Here is a 6,811-nt window from a genome sequence, read left to right as displayed (position 1 = left end):
CATTATAGTTTTAAGTATTATAGAGCTTAATATTTATTGATCAGTATCCCAAGGAAGAGAGATTCCCTGAATGTTTAAAAGCTTACAGCGAAATGTAGAAACTAGACAAATGCAGGTGATGATTCATACACATGGATGCAATATGAATGCATGTTGAATCATATTTTATCCATCCTACATTAATTGAAAGAAAATTAAATTATTTTTGTCTTGAAGGTGAAATCATTGTCTCAAACAAATGATCAAAAAGGAGTAGAGGGAATCGATGAAGTACGACTGTGGTAAAATGTAGGGTAGCCTGGTGTTTGAGGAAGGGAAGAGTTTGCGAGTGACTAAGAGCAAATAAACCAGGACAGGTTTAAAAGAAACTTGTGCAGGAGATGTGATAAATCCAATGCAAGTGTCCTTTAAAAATCTTGTTTTTTAAAATCACATTTACTTGGAGAGTGCCAGGCAAATAGGAGCTGTTGTAGGAGGAAGCTTGAAAAAGATGGTGTCATTCATCCTCCCACAGAGGCGTGAACATTCCTGATTGTTCTGTCCACCGAAAACAGGGCATTTGGTAACAGTTGGGATACAATGGCTCTATCTGAGCTTTTAGAAGATAGCATTTTCTGATAAGATGAGTTTCCCTAAACGTCAGGATGGTTGATGAGATATGGACATCTTTCCCTGAAGTTCTTGGGCATTCCTTTGGAAGCACAGAAGTAGCAGTACTCATTGAAAGCTTGCATGTGGCTGTTCCAAGAGGCAGGATTTTTATGGCTTTTACACTTTTTAGGATTTTATCCCTCCATGGAATTATAGAATCCTCTCCAATGCCCTCTTCACATCCTTGTTTCTTAAGGCGTAGATAAGTGGATTCAGCAGTGGGGTGATAATACAGTAGATGAAGGACATGAATTTGGCCTAGGTGCTCTTGGCTGGGGGCTGGAGATACAGGTAGGTGGCAGGCCCATAATACATGGTGACAACGACCATGTGGGAACTGCAGGTGCTGAAAAACTTGTGCCTTCCTTCAGCCAAAGATAACTTTAGCACAGCCTTAGCAAGGAAGGTATAGGAGATCAGCACAAGAAATGGAGCTACCAGTGCAAAGGGGATGGCTCCCATGGCTAAGGACAGGTCATTAGCAGTGGTGTCTTCACAGGCTAACTTGATCAGAACAGGCACCTCACAGAAGAAGTGGTCTACGGTGTGGTGACCACAGCAGTGAAGTTGAAGGGTAAGGGTGGCTTGGAGCAGAGAATTGGCTAAGCCACTGGACCAGGTGGCAACTGCCAGCTTCACACACATCTGGGGATGCATGATGACGGTGTGCTAGAGTGGCTGGCAGATAGCCACGTAGCGATCAAAGGCCATTGCTGCCAGCAGGATGCATTCAGTGCATCCTGTCTAGTGGATGAGGTAGGCCTGTGTGAAGCATCTCCAGTAAGTAATCATCTTTTTTGTTCCCCAGAGGTTGACCAGCAGCTGGGGTACAATGGTGGTGGTGACACAGAGGTCCAGCACAGAGGGATTGTCTAGGAAGAAGTACATAGGAGTATGGAGTCTAGGATCCAGCAGGGTGAGAAGGATGATGGAGCTGTTTCCCATCAGAGTCAGGATGTAGGAGACTAAGACCACTTCAAAGAGGGGCATCTCTAGCCACGGATGATCTGAGAAGCCCAACGAGACGCACGCATTTGGGGAACTCATATTTTTCTCCTTCCATGGCTGTTATCTTATGTACAGCTGCAATGAAAGAGAAAAGATGTGGAGGATAAGCCTGACTTTTTTGCTTCAGTCACTCCATGGCAACATTTCCAACCTTCAATATGCTGTTGAGATAATTTTCAAAATCATTAGAAATTTTCACAAAAGAAGACTGATTTATATAAACACTGCCCCAGCAGTGGCCACTGAGCTGGAATACCCTAGATTTGATGAGATGTTCTATATGAAACCTAATCATTTAAGTATCTGTATATGAAGATCTCTCTCTCTGTATCTATCTCATCTCTATTTCTCGCTCCCTTCCTCCCTCCCTCTTCTCTATCTACCTAGCTTCTCAAATCTGTCTGCCATATAGTGGATTGTTAAGCGTGAAAAATCAGGAGTGGTCTGCTGAATTTATGTCTCCATCACTTCGTTCTTGGCCAAGTCATTGAACTTCTCTGTGTTTCAATTTCCTCATTTTAAAATTAAGATTAGCCTTAAATGGATTTGTACAAATGTTTGAAAATCTTAAATTAATTTTGTCTATAAAAATTTTTTTTTAATCCACCTACCTATCTAGCAATCATCTATCACATGGTGAGCTCTGTTTGTTAGAAAACCAAACAAAACCTGTTGCTGTTGAATAGATTCCAACTCCTAGTGACCCTATAGAACAGAGTAGCACTGCCCCAGAGGGTTAATAAGGCTGTAATCTTTACAGAAGCAATCTGCCACATATTTCTTCCATGGAGCAGCTGGTGAGTTTGAACCCCTGACCTTTTGGTTAGCAGGCAAGTGCATAGCCACTGCACCATCAGGGCTTCCGTGTAAGTGTTAAGTCATCTATATCTAATCTACCACTGTATCTATATCTACCTAGTTGTCTCTCTTACTCCCTCCATCATCCTCTCCCCAGCTCTCTTTCATCTCTCCCTTCATTCATAAAATATATTGTTCTCATGTCATAATGAAAGGAACATGGGGTTCTTTGCATCTGGCACTCACCTTTACAGAGTTCTTAAACGAAATGTTACTCAATGTTTCCTTTCAGTCTAGTTAGGTGAAGGATATTTGTATGCTCAGATAAACACATTAGAGGTTGGCAGTGCTGTCACAGCAATGTAAAGGTCTGAATTCTATCTGTGGGGAAGAGACCAGCAAATGTTAGATTGTTCTATGCAATCCTGTCTTGCTTCATTTTTCATGTAACTCCTATCTTCCAAGTTTTTCAATGGCGCTTTTTTCTCCTTACTCATTTGCTTTTATTCTTTTACCTCTTTATCCCTTATTTCACTCCCCCTTGCCTTTTCATCTCATATTTTATTTTCCTGTGCATCTGTCCACATTCTTTCCAAAACAGCATTATTTCTTATCCTTAGGTTCTGGATTTTCAAGATGTATAAATTTCAAATCTCAAATTTCCTGCCTCGTACAGGAGATTTCTTCCTTAGGGCCCCGTCAATATCTCAAACTTAGCACATCCCAAACTTAGCTTACCACCACTTAGTGAAAAGGTAAGCACTTTCCACCAATTCCTTTATTGTGTTATCCCCGAATAAGCCAGAAATGCAGTTTACAGTCGTGCTATAATTTAAAAGCCGTGAATACCACACAGTTTGAATTCATTTCCCTTATTAGTCTGTTTGTAATTCTCATATTAGCTGATTTTTATTCTGTCTTGCAAAATTTTACACATGGTGGGTGATAACAAAGGAGTTGTCATATAACAGCTCATAACAACTGTAAGTGCTACAGTTTTGTGGATGTTTATCAGACTAATGGCCTTTTAGAAAAAAATACTGACTTTTTTGGAAAGTTGACTGTTGAGAGGGACAGATTTTGGGTAGCTGAAAAGATTGCCTTTCCAGATGTCAAAGTCAGGTTGACCGTCATTATTTACCACCTGAATTCACCTTCTTTTAATTGCAGTTCCAGACTTTATATGTAAGAGGGAAATGTCTATCTACCCAGTGTTGCTCTTCAATCTTAGTGAAGAACATTAAAACCAACAAAAGCAGCTGTATGATTTTGTTTATTAGTTTTTTCATTCATTTTTTTTCCAGACTTTATATGTAAGAGGGAAATGTCTATCTACCCAGTGTTGCTCTTCAATCTTAGTGAAGAACATTAAAACCAACAAAAGCAGCTGCATGATTTTGTTTATTAGTTTTTTCATTCACACAGCCCTAGGTTTTATTTTAGATATGATGAATTTATTCTTTTATTTTTTCCTCTTGAACTGTTGAGTCATATCTGAGATGGATTATAAATGCCCCTTCAACTCCACACATAATTTTTTCATTTAAAACCTAACAGACTGACAGAGTAACTAAATATAATCTTGGTTTTTTAATTTCTTTGCTTCTTACACGTCTGTAGAAAATAAACATTTCCGTGCACATTAACTAAGACAATGTCTCAAAGAAGCTTTTACCTTCCATGTTTAGAAGCAAAGACTGCTTAAACGAAATCGATTTTCCATAGACATAGCTAGACAATGTTTTATAGACATTATCAATGTCGCTATTTGACCATAGTACTATTTTCACTGTTGTTTGATATTCCTCATGTTCTTCTGGTTTTCCACATGAAAATCATTCTGATATAACCAGCAGGTTGACTTTTTCTAAATACCTCAATGATTACCTTTATTGTCTGATTTCTCTATTTTCTGATTCATTCTTTTATCCTTTTAATCTCAATCTTTTGTCTTTTACTATACACCACAAAGCCTGGCTACACAGAAAGTATTTTCATATGCCCCAAATTTTGAAGAACATTTTATTCCACAAATGGGAAGTGTGTACATGATATACATTACCTAAATTCAATAAAACAAATACCATATACTTGGAAAAATAATTTCAGGGAGCCTGGGAAAACAACATGATCCAAGGTTTTGGAAAAATAAAAAATAGTATGAATTTTACTTAAGCTTGAAGTGAAAGATAGAAAAATATGGAACAAAATTTTTTGCTAAATCCAGTCAATCTTCTTCAGAAAAGAGAGCAGTTTTAAACTGGGAGATTTCCCAAAGGGCATTTCAGTGCCATACTGTTAAGCCACTCTAAGAATGAGCACATTGCATTTTTAATTCTTTAGATTCATAGAAATTACAACATGACATGTTGAATTAACTTGCAAACGGCTACACTTATGGACAGCTATTGTGGAACAAAGAAGTACCACCGAGTAACAGGGGCAAACATTATGCCAATTTTCAGAAGGAGAGAAAGCAGAATCCTGGGATTAAATACTGCTGAGCCTGATGATCAACAGTGGGAAAACCTTGAGAACATTGTTAAACAATTGGTTTGTCAACACGTTGAGCAAGTGTGATCGGTAGGTGCAAATGTAGGTTAATTCTAATAAAATGTTTTTAAAAATAGCACATTTGGGGAAATGAGGTTTTGCAGGTTGTTAATGAGGGAGTGGATGCTGCATGCATTTGATGGAGGGCGAAAGTACCATCTTCCTATCCAGACAGGGCATATCTGAATCCATGTTTGGCCAGTCCTGGCCACAGTGACTTTGAGAACTTTGGGTGAGGAATGTCAGCATCTTGAGCCTCAGTCTTCTTTCATGAAAGTGAAAGAAATAATGTTTACCCTGAGCATTTGGAGAGGGTTAAATGCCCCAGAAGCATGTGTGAGAAGAGTCTACTGTACAGAAGTAGACACTGGTACATAGAAGACATATTAAAACTGATGAATTCATCACTCTCAAAAGAATTATCTTTCAAAAAAATAATAATAAACAAAAACACAACAGCACATGAGGATCAGTGTGGTCACAGTCCAAATCCTGCTTCCTACACTAAACAGCTATAGTGTCCTTCACTATTAAGTGAGTATTCATATCCTCTTGTGTACACTGAGAATCATCACAGTTTATACACTCATTGCACGTAATACGTTGGGGCTAAATAAACGGTAGGCATATGCTGCTAACGTAGAGGGAATGGAGCCACAGAATATATTAGGAAACCTGCAAGGGAAAGCAGAGCTATACTGTGAAAAATTCACAGTTTGCAGCCAGGCCCCTATCCTAAGCCTTTTAGTCCACTGCCATATAAAAGAAATACAAACCTAAGATGACTTAAAGTTGGCAGAGATAGATAACCCACATTATCTCAATAGGCAAGAGTCTGATTCTGAAGCAAAAAGATCACATTTAATAGGGTTAAATGGAAAGCCTAGGACTTTGCTTAAATTTAATTGCACAATTACAGGATGGGAAATTTGTTTGGGAAATTGTACCTGTGATACTATTCTGGAGGTTTTCTTTGATCAGAAGCTCAAAACAAATAGTTCAATGGAGAAATTATGAGGACATCTAGTGGATTCTTTGTCTTTCTTAATAGAAATATAGCACAGACTATGAGAAGCTAAAAATAAATGCATCTGGTGCTACTAGCCCATGTCTGGTTCTTCGTTTAGGCAATATTTTAAAATTGCGTTATTGATCCACCGGAGTATTTGTTGGGGGATTGAGTTGGAGTCTGGAAAAGTGCTATTGGAGAACCTTTTTGAAGGATATGCTGCTATTGAAATGATAATGTTACGTAGAAATAATATTCCCTAAATGGGTTTTCATTTGGAAGAGAAAAAATACGCTCTGCGTGCTTTCAATGCGAGAACTACATCAAAAGTGGAAAAATTCTAGAGAGGACCATTTTAGGTAAATAAAAATAATTTTCTCTCTGCAAGAATATTATAGGAAGTAAATTGCTTGTGGCTGGATCACCAGCTTTTATAATACCACAAAAAAGACTTCTTCATGATATTCAAGAAGGAGTTAAATGACATACTGGGTAGCCCTCTTGCCATAATGTGAGACTGGTTATCTATCACTATGATCTTTCTGCCTCCAGAGTCACCCAACCCAACTCATTCTTCATGTTAGTGTACTTGAGTATTCTTCAAAAATTACAATCCTCATTTTGCCACTCCATTGTTTTAACATACTCAGAGACCCTCAAACACCAATGCATGGCACCCTACCTCATCTCTGATCTGGTCTCTGTTGTCTCATGCTTCCTCTCCCCAATCTCACCCTCTCACCAGTTGCTCCAACCATGACTGGAAAGCCACACACTCAAGCCTATGTTCCT

General features: G+C 38.6%; 1 pseudogene; it reads right to left on the bottom strand.

Annotated features, from left to right (window-relative positions):
- Window positions 1-223: 223 nt before the first annotated feature.
- LOC100659965 (olfactory receptor 2B11-like) lies at window positions 224-2,261 on the bottom strand (annotated as a pseudogene).
- Between the last annotated feature and the right edge of the window lie 4,550 nt (window positions 2,262-6,811).

Source organism: Loxodonta africana, chromosome 16 (assembly GCF_030014295.1).
Source record: "Loxodonta africana isolate mLoxAfr1 chromosome 16, mLoxAfr1.hap2, whole genome shotgun sequence".
Classification (NCBI taxonomy): Eukaryota; Metazoa; Chordata; class Mammalia; order Proboscidea; family Elephantidae; genus Loxodonta; species Loxodonta africana.
This window is presented reverse-complemented; position numbering and strand designations above follow the sequence as displayed.